A 22,095-nucleotide genomic window follows, 5' to 3' on the forward strand; every position below is an offset into this window, starting at 1 on the left:
AAATGCTTTACATATATTATCTCATTTATATGTATATATACATATATACATATATGCATATATACATATATACATATATACATATATATATGTGAGGCAATACATCAATCTAGGTCAACTATCTTTTCACCACATCAAGCTGTCTTTTAGGAATATGATTCATAATTATAATTTGTCCTTTAATTTTCATGCATTTCCTCTCCTCATTGCTAATCCAGACCTTGATTTTTTTGGTAAACTAGCCCCATGAAATTTCAAGGTCATTTCTCAAATGATACTATATTAGCCATGCTTCAATGGTAATTTCTCATAAAAGTGAGCATTTAATATCTGTAGACCAATTGACTGATTGGCCTGTAAAAATTACTAATATTTAAATTTTAAACCTTTGGCAAGAGCAAAAGATACATTTCATGTCTATTGAAGGTAAGCTTGAACCCAAGAAAATGTCATATACTATCTTAAAAAGAAAGGCAAATACATTAGATATATGATCAGGGATAGTAACTGATCTAACCAGAGCTGATAAAAATCCTGATTTGGATCAGCAGTGAATAGAGGAAATTATGAAAATCAGAATTAATAAAGTAAGATTATAAATTATATTACTAAGAGACAGCTTGTTGTCATGGATAGAGAACTGACCCCAGAACCAAAAGGCAAAGTTTCAAGTGCTTCTTATGCCACAAACTACTTGCTTGGCCTTAGAGAAGTCATTTAATTTCTCAGCAATCCAAGCAACTATCTAAATTTCTAAGTTGCAGAGATGCTGCTACCTGTATTGGTTGAGGGAGACCTATGAGGATACACTAAGTGGTAACAGGGCACTCATTCACATTGGAAGGGTAGAACCTCTGCCAAATGGTATCTGCAACTGTGAGGGATAGTGGGACAGTTGTGCATTACCTACGAGTTGCTTTGTTTTTGTCCTTCATTCTCAAAGAAGACCTTGACTTCAGGGAGATGATACTATGACATGCATATGAATTGCATTTGAGTGAGGAGATGCTGTGCTAAGTCACCAGTCTCATTTTATCCTCCCAAGTCATTTGGGTCCAGCGGCCAAAAAAGAATTAGAACAACTGAAGATGGTCCTGGATCCGAGGCAATAAGGGTTAAGTGACTTGCCCAGGGTCACACAGCTAGGAAGTTGTCAAGTATCTGAGGTCATATTTGAACTCAGGTCCTCCTGATTACTTGGCAAGTGCAAGTAACAGGGTAAAGAGATCAGGGAATTACATACAAGTAGTAGCTGCTGAATTGAGTAAATTACAGGGAATGTGTACATTTTAAAACTGTTTTTAACTATTAAAAACAAAAACATCCATAGCAATCCTTTGCTTACTTAGGCTACCCATTTCATGAATATTAAACCACAGATTGTGAACACAAATGTGCAAAACAAGTGTGTGTGTGTGTGTGTGTGTGTGTGTGTGTGTGTGTGTGTGTGTGTGTGTGTAGCAGCTGAGATCATTCATGACTCACAGGTGGCTCTCCTTGACAAGCCAATATCAGGATCAAGGTACTATGTAGGCCCCAATCTCAAAAAAATAAGGTTCATTTGAGCCCCTGTGGAAGCATTTGCCTTTAATAGTCAACCAGAGAACAAAATTAATTCAAAGAAAACGCAGTTAATGAAATAATTTCCCAAATAAGCCTGGGGCACCTCACCCATACATATTATCAGTGGGAATAATGGATACATGTATTAACACATATACAGGGAAACCACATGAGAAAATAGGATCAGGACACAGGAGAAAGTAACTTATACCTCTAATACTGCAGAATTGCTATATTCTGGTGACATGAAGGGTGCAGAACAGTTCTGCTTCTACCGTGTTTACTGTTGATATTTCTCTCCACTGGAATCAGTCTCTGCCAGAGGTTGCTCTACTGTATGTGTGGTGACTGGGAAAAATGCCAGGACCAACTCTTCTGGGGACATGGTTGTGAATCTCCCTATTTTTAGCTTTTGGTTTCAAATTTTGTCATTGATCAGAGTGATCGTTAATCAAAAAGAGACTAGTCACTATAAGTCTTTTTTTTTTGAAGTCTCAAGGGTTTCCATAGCTCTTTAAGAGCAACAACTTTCATTATTAGCTTCAGGACCTTAAGGTCCTACTAGGAGAAACAATCCTTGCCTTTTTTTTCCTCAGTGAATGACCTGGATTTTTTTTTATTTCAGATTTCAATAAAGGATACTTTTTAATCTTTTTAATTTTAGTTAAAGATCTTTTGTCCAGGGACCAACATCTTTAGAAGACAGATGAGAGTGACTTATTTTTTTTTAGGTTTTTTTGCAAGGCAAATGGGGTTAAGTGGCTTGCCAAAAGCCACACAGCTAGGTAACTATTAAGTGTCCGAGACCAGATTTGAACCATGTACTCCTGACTCCAGGGCCGGTGCTTTATCCACTACGCCACCTAGCCACCCCAAGAGAGTGACTTATTAGCTAAATAGTTAGTGGTATCAGGTTCAAGTCTACCTTTGATTCAATATCCTTGGCTAAGTTTGAGTCTTTCTATCAAAAATTACTATCAAGCTTAGGGCCAAGTAATGTAAGTGGACTCCCTGTTTAATTTAAATTATGGCTCTTATACCCTGAAAATTCATCTCAGAAGAGTTCTATAGAAACCTCTGAAAGTTGTATGGATTATGTTCCTTGTATTTTTCTTTGGAGGGACTGATAATAAGAGTTATCATATATGCAGTTTCAAAATTTGCAAAACACTTCACATATATTTTATCATTTGATCTATACAAGAAGTTGGTGAGATAGGTGCTATTATTATCTTTTCAACCATCTCCAACTCCTCTTAATTCCAATACTTCCCTTTGTTATCTTCAATTTATCCTGAATATATCTTGCTTTGAATATATTTCTTTGCATAGAATATATTTCTTTGCATATTAGATTGCAAGCTCCTTTAGGGCAGACTGTCTTTTGCCTCTTTTTTGTATTCCCATTACTCAGAACACATACATAGAAGACGCTTAATAAATGTATATTGAATGACTGCATCCAAGTCCACATAGAAGCCAAGCCTAATAAGAAAGGTCATTGTCCTATATGATCACATCATTCACCTTCTATTTGCAAAAATGGCATCAAGGTTATAAATGTTTTTAAAGCTTTAGTATTTTTAGGATCCATGCAAATAAAACAAAAAATCTAATAACAAGAGCCCAATTTATAGAATGTAGGCACAACAGTAAAGGTTTCAAATGTATATTTGGATATTTTACTGAATCCATAGTCTAATTTGCATGAATTTTAGCTCCAGAGATAGATTACAATGATATCTCAATCTGTGATTGCCCATGTTAGATAGTATCACCTACAAAATATGAATTTTTACATGAACTTTGGTGGCAATCAGCAATTTGAAACCATGGAAAATGCTATATAACTTCCTTCAAAGCAGGAGTAGAGCATTATTATTATTATTATTATTATTATTATTATTATTGTTATTATTATTATTATGGAATATTGTCAGACTCAACTATGTGTTAGATCCTATTGCTGAAATTTGGATTCTCTTTTAAAATTGCTATCAAAATGGAAGTTCTCTGAGTAAGAAGGGGTGAATATATATATATATATATATTTAGAAATGAACAAAATATAATAAGAGAATGTTTAGCATATAGAGATAATAAAATGGATTTAAAAAGAAAGGTCTGCAGGTTTTGAAATGTGAGGACTATAAGATCATATTATTTATGATTTGTTCCAATTTTTTTAAAAATTCCCTCTGAAATATCTTGAAAGTTGATTCTGATACAAGATGCTTTTAAAAATTATACTATTTGTATCACAGATTTAAAAAGTAATATTGGTAATTTTTTGTGCATTAATTTAGATGGTACAGAGACCTTAAGCTCATAGTCATTAAAAATGACAGATTAATCAATTGATTATCAGACCCTTGGAAATGATATCAATAATAACTATTAAAAATGACAAATTAATGCTGAGAATTCATTTTTATTCTTAAAAATCAGCTTCTTTATCTCAGATGAAGGAAAGAGTATCTGTCCTTTAAGGATAAAATCTAATCTCAAATTGTACAGGATTTGTTCCAAAGATATCTAAAAGTACATTTTGAAAAGAATTATGCTTGGAGAAAGAACTTGGAAATAGTAAGTTTCCAAAACAGTGAAGTTTTAGTTATATAGATTGCATAATGGAGATAAAACATTAGATTTCTAGTCAGGAAGAAATGAATGAGAATTTTACCTCAGACACTTTTTATTTGTATCACCCTGAATAAGATTAAATAACTATTTGCCTTAGTTCCTCATCTGTAAAGTAGGGTTTATGGAAGTGCCTACCTTTTGGTTTGTTGTAAGGATCATATGAGGTGATATAAACAAAACACTATGTAAACCTTAAAGAGTTATATAAATTCTTGAGATGATGATGATGATGATTGATGATGAATTTCTAATAACATCTTTTTTTCTACTTATTTTTTCATTCTTTCAAGTTTATTGTCATTTAGAATACTATTCACTGTATAATTTGAAACTGCCTGCACACATCTACCATGACATAAATACCATTCACAATAAGCATCAAAAGTCTCTTCTAGACAAGAAAATGTATTTGTCTCTGACAAAGGCAAACTTTTAAAAAAAAGCCAATCACAGAACTTAAATTCTGCTTTCAGAAATCATTTCTCTGTAGTTATTTTCTGTTGTGGAAATTCCTGGAACATTAGCCTCCTCAGAATCTGTTAGCTCATCCTCCTCATATTAGTCAATAAAATCAAAATTAGATGAGCATAATATCGAATGATTGTTACAAAAACATTCACTATGAAAATTTGTAAAGAGGTAGTATACCTTTCTTGACTGTAAAAACTACAGTTGGGGTGGCTAGGTGGTGTAGTGGATAAAGCACCGGCCCTAGAGTCAGGAGTACCTGAGTTCAAATCCGGTTTCAGACACTTAATAATTACCTAGCTGTGTGGCCTTGGGCAAGCCACTTAACCCCATTGCCTTGCAAAAACCTAAAAAAAACCCTACAGTCCATTGGGCAGAAAATCTTGGAAAAAAATCTTGTCAACAGTACTTAGCTAAAATTGTAATGCATGATACCTATATGTATATGACAGCATTACATAATAAATCACACAATAAGTTAAAATTGTTGTTGTTTGTCCGTCATTCGCAAAGAAGACCATGACATCAGGGGAGGTGATGCCATGACCAACACATGATTTGAGTGAGGGGGAGCTGTGCTAAGTTACCAGCCTCACTTACTCCTCCAAAGTCATCAGAGTCCAATGGCCAGATGTTGATCAGGAAGACTGAAGAAGGACCCTGGTGGGAGGCAATCAGGGTTAGGTGACTTGTCCAGGGTCACACAACTAGTAAGACTCAAGTCTCTGAGGCTAGATTTGAATTCGGGTCCTCTTGACTTCAGAATCAGTTCTCAATTTACTGTGCCACCTTAACTGCCCGTATATTTGCAATTATACATATATTTTAAAAAATAATACTAATGAATACATATATTACAGAAAATATACTGTGATTATGTGTACTTTTTTGATTCCATTTTGTATAAATGGAATATATGTAAACATAAATCTATTTTTTCAAAGTGTAACACAAAGTTATATGAATACTCCTAAACTATCTATGTATATTCAGACCTGAAATTCTCAAAGGTATTTTAAAGGATTCTTTTGAAATCTATTGCCTTTAAATCCCTAGGGCCTAGTACAGTGGCTTAAAAGAAAAACACAACCAAATGTTTAAAAATATTTGTTGAATTAAATTGAAGGCAGTAGCATCAATTTTAAATTTATTACAAAGAAAAGAAATCTACAAATGTATGTGAATATATAATCATCTGAATAATATTAAACATCTGAATAATAAATAAAAATATTCAGATGTTTTGACATCTAATAGCACATGTACATGTTTTAATGTTTTATGATTATAGAACCTTTGCCATCATAACTTAAAACTCAGCAAAAACACCATGTTTTTATTCATCAAAAAGAAGAATAACATAAATTAATCACTTAAGTAGTTGTTTCTTTTCACTCATCAAGACTGTTAGGTTTATACAAATTCAGTAGATTTCAGTGTACCTGAAAGTTTACTTGTTCCAGTTCCAAAAGAGAAAGAAGATAGGTGAACATCAAGTAATTACCCTTGTTCCTAAAATTTCTATCCATTGATGGAAGTTATAATTTAATTACACTTTAGATGATAGTCCCCATGGGTTGCTATAGCCAAAAAATTATCATCTGATGGTCAGTCTTTTCAAACTCAGCTAGGCTGATCTTTGGGTGACAAGCAATCAGTTCATCAGTGAGTACATATGCAGAGGTTTGCCATCTGGGTAAATCTGCTAGACTTTGTCTTCTACCAATACTCTTGAGGCAACTCAGCAAGTCTCCAGGCTATGATGCAATAGGTCACAGTGAAGATATAATTAATGGATACTTGCTGAATCAATCAATTAATATGCTTGACCATGAAAGCATGTCTGAAAACCTTATGATGTTTTGCAAAATTTTTAAGTGTAGAGTATGGTAAGTAGAGTAAGGTATTATGAACACAACAGAATTAATGATTTTGTGTAACTTTTTCCTATATCCTATTAATTAAACCACCAATTCTCAAAAGTTTGCATGGGTAAAAATTACACTTGATGTTCTCAAAGTTTACAATAGTGAAAATTATACTTGATGTAAAATACATTTTAGTTTATTATAATATTTATTGGATATCTTTACTCAGTTTTTCTCCTAAAATTTACTTCAAGTTCTAGCTGAATCAGATCTTCTGATTTGATCAAGAAATTGTCATTTCCACTCTGATGTATTTGTGTGTGTGCGTGTGTGTGTGTGCACGTGAATGTTTATTTCATTTAAATTTTAATTAGACTTTGCTTTAGAAATCATAAATAGCAATAAGTTCTTTTGCAATAAAATTTTATTTATGCATATATAAGTGCATATATACAAAATTATGTAGTGATATTATATTATTTCCAGTTTTTACTACTTGCAATAGACCTTTGCTATTACTCTCTTTGTTACAGTTTAGTGTTACAAATCATGAAATAATACCCAGACATTTTCATGAGATTAAGAATACAGAGTCTACAGTTCTTGCATTTTGTTCAGGTGAAGTCAATGACAAAGTCTGCAGAACTAAGAGGTGGTGAGACAGAGTAATTTTAGCAATATAATAATATTACCACTTTATACAAATATCCATCCTTTCACATGCAGAAGTCAAAGTTTGCTAATAACATTATTATATCAATCTTTAGATGTAAGGATCAAATAATGTTTCCTATCTACTATCACAGCAGTCTAGAGAATAGCTATTCATTCACATTCTAAGAGTACCTAAAACTCAGCTGAGTATTTTTACTTTTGGTGACTATTTCTACAGAATCACAGCATCTCAGATTTAGAAGGAATGTCAGGTCATCTAATCCAATGCTTACCTGAGCCTGATTTTGCTATAATATTGCAAGACAAATCTTGTTATTTGTTATTGTTGTTGTTGTTGTTTTTATAAGACAATGGAGTCAAGTGACTTGCCCAAGGTCACATCACCAGGCAATTATTAAGTGTCTGAGGCTGGATTTGAACTCAGGTACTCCTGACTCCAGGGCTAATGCTCTATCCACTGCACCACCTAGCTGCCCCAACTACTCTTATTTTTTTAGGTTGTTTTTTTTTTTTTGCAAGGCAAATGGGGTTAAGTGGCTTGCCCAAGGCCACACATCTAGGTAATTATTAAGTGTCTGAGACCGGATTTGAACCCAGGTACTCCTGACTCCAGGGCCGGTGCTTTATCTACACCCCAACTACTCCTGAAGATAAAGTAGTAATAGAATGATAGAGAACTCAGAACTTTCCAGTGAAACCTGATTGTTTGATTACTATACTTCATAATTGAAGAAGACCATGATATCAAATGAATGGTGGCATGACTTGCACATTATGTTGACTATATCAAGGGCAATGTTGTGTAAATATATACTTCTCACTGCCTTTTCCATAACTATCATCACCTTGTGGCCTGATCCTTGTAGGAAATAGGATATTTGGTCATGGTCTGTATACTGTAGGAGTCCTTGACCTTTAAGATGTGGATCCCTCCCATATCAGCAAGGTACCCCAGTGTTTCCAGGTTGCCAGGAAGAACATCAGTAAGGTGATATTTTGGCAACAACATTATGACAACATATTATAGCTAATCTGTCTCTCTATGGTCTAATTGTCAACATAATACATCTACAATTTTTGACAATGTGGTATAGTTAGCCAATTAGACTCAAAGGTCTAATTCTTGATATGATTGAATTGTTCTACTCAGTTCGGCAACCATACTCCCATGGAACCCAATGATCTTATGGAAGCTCCTGGTGGGAATAATGTCACAGGATCACTAGTAGGCATTACTTATAATCAGACCCTTGGACTATTAGATCTAATTATTAGGAAATTTTTTTTTCTTCTATAAAGCCAAAAACTGCTCCCATTTACTATTCCTAATTCAACATCCAAAATTCAACAAAAAAAAGTTAAACCTTACTTCAATTTCTTGAGATAGTTATCATGTCTTCCTTAAATCTTCAGTTCTCTTAGCTAAACATTCTTGGATTTGGAGTCAGGGAACCTAGGATGGAATTATACTCTTCCAATTATTACTTATATAATCTTTAGAATTTAAATGACTTCTCTGGACCTATATTTCCTCATCTGTAAAATAAGAGAATAGGATGGATAATTTATAAAGTCCTTTGAAAGATTTCATCTATGATCTTATGACCACCTTATTCTTCTATCAATTCAAAATTATCTAATTTATTTTGTCTGAAGTCTGAGTGTTCATAATTATTTAACTTAGAATCCTACTGCAAACCCAAGATAATTTAATTATCTAATTTTTAATCTTACCATATTTCCCTTATTTTGTCTCTGCGTATTTAGCTTTTCAAATTCTATTAAAAGTTTATTCCTGTTACTTTTCACTTTCATATATTTGTGCCATTGTTCTGATCTATGAAAATATTTTTGAACCTGGATGCTGTAATGAAATGTGTAAGCTATTCCTCTTACAGTAGGTTGGTATCAACTGTGACAAGCATGGCATCTATGTCTTAGGTTAAGTCATGGGTAAAAGAAGAATAAGACTAGTCATGACTTCAATTAGTTCAAACTTCTGCACATTTTCAATTTTGTACAAATGTATGCCTAAGTCAGCATCCATTCTTTCAGATGGGTTTAACTACAGGATTTTTTTTATTTCTAACTACATTGAAAGACCTCATAGAAGCACCTTCTATCCTCACCTTCCATGCTCATTGGGGATGAGCCTTAAGTTACATGTTGAAATAAGAAGTTAGTTTGAGTTGTCTTCCAACTTTTCCTTTTAGAATTAATCTCCAGGGCTTCTGTACTTGGACTTTTCTTATTCTGCAGGCTCTGACTCTCTATCTACTGCCACAAATCCTTTAAGTTATGTGCTGATAAAAGTTTAAGATATTGCTAAATCCAAGAGTATTTGTATTTCAAATAGCGTTGTAGATCAAAAGATGTTTCAGAAATGAGGACAGATCATAGACATATAAGAACAGAACCTGAGGCCTCAATTAAAATAATTCAATTTCATTCAATAATCATGATAAGAGAGATTGTTTTAAGTTTTTAAAAAAACAGGAACAAATTTGGAGTCAGCCTATAGGTTCAAAACTTTTCTACTTATTACTAGGTAAACTTTACAAAGTTACTTTTCTTCTATAGGCCTCAATTTTGTTAAATATTAAGGACGATTAGATGATCTCTAAAACCTTTTAAACTCTACATTCTATTGTAAATAGAGTAACCCTTGATATCTTACTTATCTGAGCCTTGTTTTCTTTAGTTTTCTGGAAAAGCATTTGCCGAATCTGTATATAACAAGGAAGTTATTATTTATAATTGACTTTGATGAAATATACTTGGATTTATTTCTACCTGTTGCTGAGAGGAGAGAAGAAAAAATAAGACATTTTATCTACATTAAACATGTTGTTGCTAAGAGGGTGAGATCTAGAATTCTGCTAAAGAAAGAGCATTGCAGAGGAATTTATCAATTATAGCATAAAAGTTGCTGCCTTTCCTCAAAAAAGAGCATAATAATACTTCAGTTGAATTTGTCTATTATAAATAACAAATACTATAGTTCCTAGAATATGCTCCTTTTCCTCACAGGAACTATTTTTGCTTTGGTGGAAGAGTGTAATTCAAGTTTATGGGTGAGATGTCATACAAATAATAATGTGCTTGCATTTTCAGTGAAGGTTTTGTTTAATTTTAACTGAGTCTTAATGGATGATTTATTAAAGGAAAATACACCAGTAGGAGCTCATAAGAGACAGTATTCATAGAAGAAGGATATGTCCCATACCTCAACCCCAATTAATGCAAATAGATGATCTAAACCATGATATCAAGGAAGTACACTGATTTATTAAGTCTATTATTAAAATTCATAAGCAAGGTATGAACTTAGACACCTCTACTGAAACAATCAATCAAAGGTTTCAACTAAGCAATGTGAATCAAATGATTAATCACATTGGAAGGAATGAATCACTGCATAAAACCAAAGGTATTACAATTAGCTGAAAAAGAAATTAGAAACACCTTTGATGGGGCACAGTGGATAGAGTACCAGTCCTGGAGGACCTGAATTCAAATCTTGCCTTAGATGCTTGATACTAGCTGTCTGACATCGGGCAAGTCTCTTAATCCCATTGCCCCACAAAAAAAAAAGAAATAGAAAAAAAGAAACAGCTTTGATTCTAGGCACATAAAATAAAGGGATTCAACTAGAAGTATTCCAACAGCTGTTTCAACAGGCAAGGTTTGGGAGCTTGAGGAGGGAAACTCTTTATCTCTGAGGAAGTATCAAACCTTCCATCCTCCATTGACTATGTTATCTGAGAAACTGGGTCAATAGCACACAAAGTATTCATCTGGGATCTATGAGATGATAGAAGAGATAATAGAGAATACTAGGAGATACTTTTATCAAAGAGTAAATATCAGGAACCTATAAGGACTTTAGTTCTCTGGGTTTAGCAGGGAGTCACACCCAACTAAATAGGATTTCATTAAAATTCCACAAAGGTAGAGCAAGACTTCCATTCAAACAAGAGCTCTGAGTTATCCCTTTGCATTACATATTTTCTAAGTTTGAGTCTGTTTTCCCTTGCACTCAGTATATGCTTATAAGACAGTAGGTACCACACTTTAGTGTTGTACTTCAGTTCTTTATGAATATACCTTCATATTAGTACATCACTGTTAATGGTTCATCAATATTGAAGAGATAGGAACTTGTTAAATCAATACTGGAAATAAATGCTTTACCCATCTCTCTAAGATTTGTGCCCATATCTGTTTTTGTGTACATGGCTATACTTAGAGGTTTAAGAGTACAGGAATAAATATTTTTCTTATCTTTTTCAGTTCCTTGTAAATAACAAGGAATTAAAAATATTTACAGTATGTTGGATGAATACTTATGTTTGTATTAAAACACATATATGTATATACAAACTTATATATACATGCCATATGATTTCATTACTTTGGATTCATTCACTGTTTTCTTTCCTTGTTTTCTGCTCATGTTGGTTGTAACCAAACTGTTAAGCCCTAATTAGAAAGGAAAGTAGATCTAAATTAGAGTTGAATCTCATTATTTTCCATGGGTCCTAAGGAAACAATGAAAACCAGTTCATGACCACTGTCACCTGCTTTCAATAAGCATTTCTGCTTTGGATTCACTGATAATTTCTTTATTAAAAATTATGTATTCATTTTTTGAAATTCATGATACCACTTTCACATTAAAATGAAAAATAGTAGACTTTTATCCATTGTATTCCAGTCAGAAGAAATTACAATATTTTAAACCTTGATTTATGAATTTTTTCCCTAACAATCTGTTTTTGATACATTAATTCTTTTCCTAATTTGAGACATGGTCTTATTTGTTCGATGTCAAGAAGGATTGTCCTGGAGGGAAGAAAGAACAGAATAATGTCGAATGAAAGATAAATACACACCACCAATTAGTTGAGTTTGGATTAACAAATGTCTTTAAAATATAAATATAACTTGCTCATTAAGCCTTATTAACATCTTGGTATGAATTTGGCATTTTAATCAGATTGAAATCCAGCTGACATTCTCAGTACACAAAGAACTGAAATTTTTATTTTCATAAAATAAGAAAGGCAATTCAGAACACAAGAGGGCAAATCTGAATATATTCTTCAAGAGAACTAGAGAGCATTATGAGGATATTAGATGCAGATTAGAGAAGCCCAAAATGGGAAGTAGAGAGATATAAAAAAATAAACTGACTTTTGATTAGTTCTCTCTCTCTCTCTCTCCCCCCATATATATATATATATATATATATATATATATATATATATATGGATATATATGGATATATATTATATATTGTGGATTTATACATATACAATATTGAATGATATATAATGAAGATATATGTAAAAGGAAGATAAATATATACATTTTATTTACATATATACATTCATAAATGTTTATACATGCATGTGTATATGTATGTATGCATGAATGCATGCTTGTATGTATCAAATCTTATTTTATCAACACAAGCAACTCAGTAAGAAAGATGTGACTATTATCCCCACCTTGCTCATAAGGAAACTGACCCTAAGATATTAAACACTGAAGACTAAACTTCAAACCAAGTATTTCTCATGCCAAATCTAGACTGTGTATAAGATTGCTCTTGCCTGAATTCAATTGTGACATCACTTTGGATGGCTGAAAATTATATTTATCAAAATTCTCTAATCAAGGTTAGTTCAAGAGAATCATTTTGATTCCCATGTAGAATTTTCTACACTCTTATCTCTACCTGGGAAAATATGATAAAAGGGGAAAAAGGACAAAAAAGATGCACAACAAAAGACTTGCCTTGCTTCCTCTTTATTATAAATTGAAAATACTAAAGGGATTCCATGCAGAAGAACTTTAGAATAGATACCCCACAAATAATGGAACTTTCAGATTTTGAACTACATATCATGTTTTAAAATGTATACAGTTTAATATTTTGAGTAAAAACAGATATTACTAAATATTTGTTAGTTTCAAAGAGAGTGACTTCAAAAATTTCCATTGCTCAGAAAGAAAATAGAAAATTAGTGTAATTTTAGCTGACTTTTCTGACCCAAATACAATATTTCTTAAGGGTTTCTCAATAATCTTCAGCTGGTACAACTATGAAAAAGAGGACATAGATATAAATAGTACAGTTATTTAGCTAAAATTACTCCCAATTGGGAAAGAATGGATTCTAAATGCTTACAGAATAAAGATAGATATTCATCTGATAAAATCCTTTGCTTTATTATTAATATAAACACAAATTTCTTCCCAGATAACCTAATTACCATGTTTGCCCTAATTGCTCTAATTAAGGCTGATGTATTTAAAATGTGCTTTTAAATAACATGCCATGCAAACAAAATAAATAAATAAATAAATAAAATAAGTCAACAAAAGAGACATGGCCTACTCTGTGGTAAGCAATTAAATATCAATAAAAATTTTTATATGTTATATTTTATAAAAATGGAAAATAAGAACTTGAAATGTTAAAAAATATGTACATAGATCACATATTATTTAATGATCATCTGATTAAATCCCAGCTCCAAAATTTACTATCATAGTGATTGGCTGTGCTAGTAAATAAATGCATTTTGTCTTTGTATCTCTCTACTTCCCATTTTGGGCTTCTCTATGTGACTGTTGGTAAATCACTCTCTGACACCCAGTTATTTCAGCTGTAATGTGAATATTGAAGTATTTCCATTACCCAACTCATAGAATTCCTGAGGAAAATACCTTGTAAACTACCAAGTGATATATAGAAGTACGCATGATTGTATTTATTGCTAATAATAATGGTAGCAGAAACTAGATAGTTCAATAGATAGAGTTGGACCTGGAATCAGAAAGATTGAAGCTCAAATTCCACCCATGTCACCCTGGGCAATTCACTTAACCTCTGTCTGTCTCAAAATCCTCATCTGCTAAATAGAAAAAAAGCACCCACCTCCCAGGATTTTTTGAGAATAAAATTAAGTAATATTTACAAAGCATTTTGCAAACCTTAAAAATGTTATGTAAATATTAGTGATTAACCTAAAGCATCTAGAATAGAAAAATTTACATGAGTTTTTCTTTCATCTTAAAGATCACTTCATTATTTCTTCTTCAAGTCATCCCTATCAAGCTTGCTATCAGGAAAATTTCCTAGCAATTCAGTGATAGCCTAAAGTTAAATGAGCTGACTCAGTATGCAGGAAACATCTTTAAACAATAATTGATTTTCATTTAGGTATGGGTTGGACTACACAGACTTTGAAATCTCTTTCCATAATTCTGTGATCCTATTAAATATTTGGAAACTTATGTCCTCAATTAAAAAAATCCATATAACATGGAAATATGAAGTCAGTCATGAGGTTTCTATCCAAACAAATCAATTGAAATAAAAAATTGAAATGAAACCAACAAAGATCACCAGGTGAAAAATAAAAATCTCAGTTAATACATTGTTTTGTTCTTGCCAAACTGTGCCAAAAAAGGGATCTTTTAAAAAAAAATTCCATGAAATTTATCAATCTGATATTTTTCCTTATTCCTTTTTTTTCCAATACAGTTCCTGTCTCTGTGAAAACTACTCTTTCAGATGTGTACAGTAACCAAAATAGATAATATTTGCAAAGTTCCTGGACAATATGTTTTTCATATAGTAGTTGCTTTATAAATGTGTATTTCCCCTTTCCTGCTTCATATTTAACAAATCTAATGAGCAGATTTTATTCTTCATTCTTCTCTACACAAATCCCCTTGCTCACACTGGCTTTTACCTTATGTGCCTCCTACAGCTAATGTTTCATTGTCTCTGTCTTTAAGGAGGTTTACTCATTCCTATCATACTCTGGGGCTCCTCAGTTTTCTTGCTCTCTTAAGATAGGTATTCCTCAAGAATCTATTCTGAGCACTTTTCCTTTCTCTTTGTGGTCTGCCTTGACAATCTTTTTCACCATCGAATCTTCAGCAGTCACTTTTCTACTGATGATTCAAAAATCTAATGCCACCTCTTAACCCCAACACTTTCTCCTCAATTCCAGTCTCCCGTTACTGATAACAGAACATCTCCTATCTATGTAACTGAATGGAGAGAGTCCCAGATCTGGAGTTAGGGGGGCCTGAGTTCAAATACAGCTTCCAATCTTGACACTTTCTAGCTGTATGACCCTGGGCAAGTCATTTGGCCAGTCTGCTTTACTTCCAGGATTATCTCCATTCATCCTGATCCATATTTGGCCATTAGTCTCAGTTGGCTTTGGAGGTATAAGTGAGGCTGACTTAGACTCTGACTTAGCAAAGCACCCCCTCCTTCAAATCCAATTCTTGTGCATGTCATGACATCATCTCCCTGATGCCATGGTCTTGTTTGAAAATGAAGGACAAGGGGAGAGCCACACGTGCCACTCCCCCCCAGCTCGAGCCCTCGGCTGGGGACAGCCAAGTTCTTCCAGCCCCAGCTCCAGCCCCTGCCTTGGCCCCAGCCTTGACACACAACCCCCGCCGGGCCCCCCGTGCCCACCACATCCAGGACGGAGGAAGCCAAGACGCTGGCCAAGCCACACAGCCATGGAGAGCCACGTGAAGAATAACCAAGTGTTGGGCATTGGCAGCGGCTCTACCATTGTCTACTCCATACAGAGGATAGCTGAAAGTGTGAAACAAAAAAACCTAAATGTTGTCTGTATTCCCATGTCCTTTCAGGCCAGGCAGCTAATTCTTCAGAATGGCTTAACTCTAAGTGACCTGGACCAACACCCAGAGCTTGATCTTGCTATTGATGGTGCTGATGAAGTAGATGCTGACCTGAATCTCATCAAAGGTGGTGGAGGCTGTCTGACTCAGGAGAAGAATGTAGCTGGCTATGCCAAATGTTTCATTGTTATTGCTAATTATAGAAAGGATTCAAAAAACCTTGGTGACCACTGGGTGAAGAGCATTCCTATTGAAGTCATCCCCATGGCCCATGTCCCCATGCCCAGGGCCCTGTCCTGGAGGTTCGGCAGAGTGGCTGAGCTGCAAATGGCTGAGCTCAAGGTGCGTCCTGTGGTGACAGACAATGGCAACTTTCTGCTGGATTGCAGTGAAGTGAACACAGCCATCAAAATGATACCCGTTGTTGTGGACACAGGTCTCTTTATCAACATGGCTGAAAGAGTCTACTTTGGCATGGAAGATGGCTAGGTCATCATGAGGGAGGGTCCATGTCATTGACCTAAGTCTCACCAGTCACCGAGGCAGAGAAGCCCAAGAGCCTTTGCCTTAATGTACTTGCTCCAGGATGCAGGATGGGCTGGTCAGAGCATGGGGGTAGACACCTGAAATATTGTTGAATGCCCCTGTCTTTTTTTTTAAGAAATAGAGAAGCATATATATATTTTTTCTATTCTAAAAATACTTTTTAAAAGGAAAAAAAAACTTGATTTCAAAAAAAAAAAAGAAAATGAAAGACAAAAACATCAGCTCTTAAAATTCAACTCTTTTGAGTTGCCCGGCCTTTTCTGTCCTTGATGAAAAAACTAATTAACTGATTAGTCATATTTGAAATCAATGAGCCAACTTTTTCATGAGTTTGTTATGTTGACCATTTGAAGAACATGCAAAACTGAAATCCTTGCATGCATTACTTTTACAGTCTAGTAGGTTCTATTTAGTGATCATTTTCAAACCCACCTCTCCACTCCTTCTGATACAGATCCTTATCATCCATCTGAAATTTTTTAAGAAGCCTTTTTTTACATCTACTTTATTCCCTCACCAAACAATACTTCATATTGCTGTCAAATGTGTTTTCTTTATTCACAGATATTACTCCTCTACTCAAAGCCTTTCAATCAATCAACAAGCATTTAATATGTTCCTTATGTGTGCCATAAATTAAACTAACACCTGCTATTGTTCTAAGATACTATTATTGGGGGATGCATAGAAAAACAAAATCTTATGGATCATACATTCTAATGCAGAAAACAACATATTAAATATGTGTAAACAAAATGATGTACATAGAATAAATTGAAGATAATTAACATAGAAAAGGCACCAATATTAAAGGATATCATGAAAAGCTTCTTGAGGAAAGTGGGGTTTTAACTGAAACTTGGAAAAAAAGTAACAGAAGGGTCATGACAAGGGAGAGAATTCAAGGAATGTGGGCACAGCCTACAAAAATGCCCAGAGATGGGAGGTGGAGTGTTTTGAGTGAGGAGCAGCAAGGAGGACAATGTCAATGGATTGCTGAGAATGAGGGTGGGGAAAGATGAGGGATTAGTTGTAATAAGACTTGAAAGACAGGAAGGGGGCTAGTCAAAAGTCAAAAAGAGAGGAAAGGAAGTCATTGAAATGAATTGCATAGAGGGATGACATATCAGATGTCCTTTAGGAAGATCAATTTGACAGCTGAGTAGACAAATTGGAGCAAGGAGAATCTTGAGAAAGGACGAATGACCAGCAAGTTATTGCAAAATCCATTCAATAGTCCAAACTTTAAAGGCTAAATTTCATTCTGATTTAGAATCCTTTGATCTTACAAGAATTATTTTTATTCACCATGTAAAGTTCAAACTCCTTTGTTGAGAACCCAATATCCACCATAATTTGGTGGCACATTACTTTTTCCATCTTATTTCCTTCTATATTTTCCCCCATTACACTGATCTCTTGGCTGTTTTTCATACAAGCTGTAAACTTTACCTCTCTTTGAGTTCATGTAGCACTTCATTTATATCTCTCTGATGCACCGATCATGAGTTATTTTTTAATAAAGCATATGTTATGTCTATCTACTTAGCACTCTAAGCCCAAAATAAGACTAGAAATTATATTTTAAGTTTTATGTCAACTTTGTATCTCCCCCAACATCATCACAGAACTCTAAAATTAATGCTTGATGAACTGTTTACAGGTAAAGAACCCTAACTGGACTGTAGGTTGCCAGTCGTGCAACTAAAATGACTTTCAGATTTTGAATTGACCCTGTTGCTATTATGCCTGTCTTTAATCCTTATACTATGTTGTCTTGGGTTCCCATTTCTATCTTTGTGCTCTTCTACTGAAAGAGATGGTAGCTATTGCAAGTATGAGTTATAAAGTAATTCATCAACCAAATGAGATCTTTAAAAAGTAGTGCAGTGTCTGATACATAGTAGGCACTTAATAACCCTTCCTCTTCCTCCCTTCAACACACAGAATATGTTTGTCTCACTTACACCAGTGACACATAGGATCTTAGTTCTAGAACCCAAAAGGACCAAAGAGGTCATGATTGTTTTAAGAGATGTTAATGGAAATCGAGGTTCAAAGAATCTTGCTCAAGGGCACAAAGGTAATAAAGGGTAGAGCTGAAACTTGAACTCGGGTCCAAGGAATGAATTTAGTTTCCTGTCCTCAATAGCAAAGCACCTCCCTTTATTCAATGAATATTCAACAAATAACTCCTGAGCTCTCTCTATGTACTAAGTACAGTGAAAGGCTGCAGATAGACAGACAAAAAATATCTTACCCTCAAAAAGTTTAGATTTTACTAGAGGATATATAGATAACACAAAGTAAAGGGTTGTTTTTATTAAAGGATTTCTATTTTTTATTATATTTATTTTTGTACAAATGATGGGGTTTTTGTATTACATTACTAAAATATTCTTGGTTAAGAATAAACATAATACCCCTACCCCAAAAATTATAGACCCTCATGAGCAATAAAGGAAAGAGGAAAAAATTAAAATTAAAATTAAATAATAATAATAGGGGCAGCCAGGTGGCATAGTGGATGGAGCACCGGCCCTGGAGTCAGGAGCACCTGAGCTCAAATCCAGCCCCAGACAACCAACAATCACCCAGCTGTGAGACCCTAGGCAAGTCATTCCAACCCCATTGCCCTATAAAAAAACAAATAATAATAATAATAATAATAATAATAATAATAATAATAATAATAATAATTGTGCTTCAGTTTGTGTTCCAACACCATCAACTCTGTTGTGGGTAGATCACATTCTTTAGGAAAAGTCCATCACAAAAGCCACTTTCATATTTTTCCACTGTTGCAATTGCTGATCACAACTCTTTCCATTCATACTTCCCCACTACCATACACTATATTTTCCCTCTCCTTTCATTCTGTTCCTTTTCTTAAATGTGCTGTAGGGAGCTGAGTGGTGCAGCAGACTGATCACTGGCCTTGGAGTCAAGAGGCCCTGAGTCCACATAACAAACCTACGGCCCAACAACCACCTGGCCCTATGATCCCAGACTGACCATCTAATCCCAGCCCCTTGCAAGAAGTAAAAAAAGAAAATGTGTTATATCTGACCACTCTTCCACCCTCTCCTCTATCACTCACATCCCCCCCTTTGCCATGTCCCCCTTATCTCCTTCTTAATCTAGATGTCTATACCCCATTAAGTATATATGCTGTTTCCTCTCAGAGCCACTTCTGATGAGAGCGAAGGTTCCCTCATTCCCCCTCACCTTCCACCATCCATATCATTGCAATAGCTCATTGTAATAAAAAAAAATCTTATTATATGAAATATCTTAGTCTATTCGACCTCTCCTTTTTCTTACTCTCATTACATATCCCTTTTAGCTATTGACTCCATTTTTACAATATATTATAGCTTCTAATTCAGCTCTCTCCTGTGCTTCATCTACCTGCTCTATTAAATGAGAAGTTTCTTATGAATATTATCAGTATCATTTTTCTATGCAGGAATACATGTAGTTCATCATTATTAAGTCCCTCATATTTTACCCTTCTCCTCCACTCTCTATGCTTCACCCGAGTCCTGTATTTGAAGATCAAATTTTAACAGGAACATTTGAAATTCCCCTGGTTCAGTGAAAGTCCATCTTTTTCCTTGAACGATGATGTTCAGTTTTGCTTGGTAGTTGGATTCTCGGTTGCATTCCAAGCTCTTTTGCCTTCCAGAATATTATATTCCAAGACCTATGAATCTTTAATGTAGTTGCTGCTAAGTCCTGTGTGATCCTGACTGTAGCTTCACAATCTTTGAATTGTGTCTTTCTGGCTGTTTTTAGTATTTTCTCTTTGACTTGGGAGTTCTGGAACTTGGCTATAATATTCCTGGGGGGGGGGGTTTGCATCTCTTTTTGGAGGAGATCAGTGGATTCTCTCAATTTCTTTTGCCCTCTGTTTCTAGGTTATCTGGGCAATTTTCCTTTAGGAATTCTTTAAAAATGATGTCAAGGAGCTTTTCCTGATCATGACTTTCAGGTATCCCAATAATTTTTAAATTATCTTTCCTGAATCTTTTTCCAGATCAGTTGTTTTTTCAATGAGATGTTTCACATTTTCTTCTAATCTTTCATTCTCTCTTGGTTTTGAAGTATTGTGTCCTGACTTCTCTTAAAGTCAGCAGCTTCCTTTAGTTCCATTCTATTTCTGAAGGATTTGCTTTCCTCAGAGAGCTTTCTTATCTCTTTTTTTCCATCTGGCCATTTCTGCTTTTTAAAGCATTCTTCTCTTCAATAACTTTTTGAACTGTTAAATCTATTTGACCTATGCTGGTTTTTAAACATGTTATTTTCTTTATCATTCTTTTGGATCTCCTTGACTAAGCTGCTGACTTCTTTTTCATGTTTTTCCTGAATCTCTCTCATTTCTTTTCCCAGTTTTTCCTTTTATCTCCCTCACTTGATTTTCAAAATCTTATTTGAGCTCTGTCATAGCCTGAGCCCAATTTCTGTTTTTCTTGTAGTCTTTAGATGCAGGTGCTTGTACTTCCTCATCTTCATAATGAGTATTTTCATCCTTCTTGGGATCATAGACAATGTATTTCTCAATGGTGATCCTCTTTTTTCTCTGTTTACTCATTTCCCCAGCCTGCCCCTGGTTTGGGGGTACTTCGGGAGTTTTTGAGTATTATTGAAACATCCCCTACCACAAGGATCTCCATGTGTGAAGCTCTGTCTTCCCTCCTGGTCTGTGAATGACCACAAGTGCACCCCTCTGCCATGGGGCTGAGGTAGGGTGCCCTGCTCTTCTATGGGGGTCCTAGACTGTGATCAGGATCTGAATGTGGTCAGAGCCCCAGAGTCCTGTTCCAGGTACAGAGGACAGACCTCGAAGTCTCTCTCTCTCTCTCTCTCTCTACTCCCCTAACTTAGGTATGCTGAGCACTCAAGGTTCAGTTGCCTGGGGGCTCCTGTTTACCAGCTCTGCCTGCTTCCATTTCCTGGGTCTAGGCTGCTGTTGCCAAGCTGCTTGCTGAGTGCCCTGAGGGCTTGGTTTCATGTGCACTTACTCTGGCAGAGGCCCCCCCTTACTGATCTTCCAAGTTGTGCCCCATGCTCCCAGTGATATAGGTCAGGAAACTGCCCCTGCTGTGGTGAGCCTAGACTCCCAAGTGCCCTGGGGCTGCCTCTGGGAGGCTGATGTTCCTTCACTCTGGTGGGCTGCCCCTCTAACTCCCTGGAGTGGAGCCTTTCTGCTATTTTCTAGGTTACCCTGGGCTGGAGAATTGCCTCACTGGATCCCTCTATGAGTTCTATCTCTCAAAAATTTAGAGTCCTTATTTTATAAGTTTTGAAATATTATAGTGTGAGAGAGAGCACTTAAGAGACACTCTTCTCCTGTTGCCATCTTGGCTCAAAGGGTTTTAATGGCAAAAGAAATGTCCAGACAAAGTAGTCTAGGAAAATATGAAAAGAAAAAAAAAATTAAAGAGAGTTTCACAGAGGAGGTAGAACCTAAAGGGAGTCTTGAAGGAAGAGGTAGTTTTCAATTTGGAGAGGTGATATTGGAGTAAGTATTTAACATAGCTATTGATCTCCCATAGAAAGAACTAGGAAAAATATTGCATTCAAGGAACAGTTAATCATTCTGCTTTGATGGCTGATTAATTATTAAGGTAGGAATATAGAGCAA

The 22,095-nt window shown here is 34.9% G+C and overlaps 1 protein-coding gene and 1 pseudogene across 3 annotated transcripts in view; one reads left to right on the top strand and one right to left on the bottom strand.

Moving 5' to 3' along the window:
* GUCY1A2 (guanylate cyclase 1 soluble subunit alpha 2) overlaps positions 1-22,095 on the bottom strand; it is a 406,888-nt gene that overhangs the window by 127,301 nt on the left and 257,492 nt on the right. The window lies entirely within an intron of this gene.
* Positions 6,514-16,421, top strand: LOC141510223 (ribose-5-phosphate isomerase pseudogene; annotated as a pseudogene).

This window comes from Macrotis lagotis, chromosome 1, assembly GCF_037893015.1.
Source record: "Macrotis lagotis isolate mMagLag1 chromosome 1, bilby.v1.9.chrom.fasta, whole genome shotgun sequence".
Lineage (NCBI taxonomy): Eukaryota > Metazoa > Chordata > Mammalia > Peramelemorphia > Peramelidae > Macrotis > Macrotis lagotis.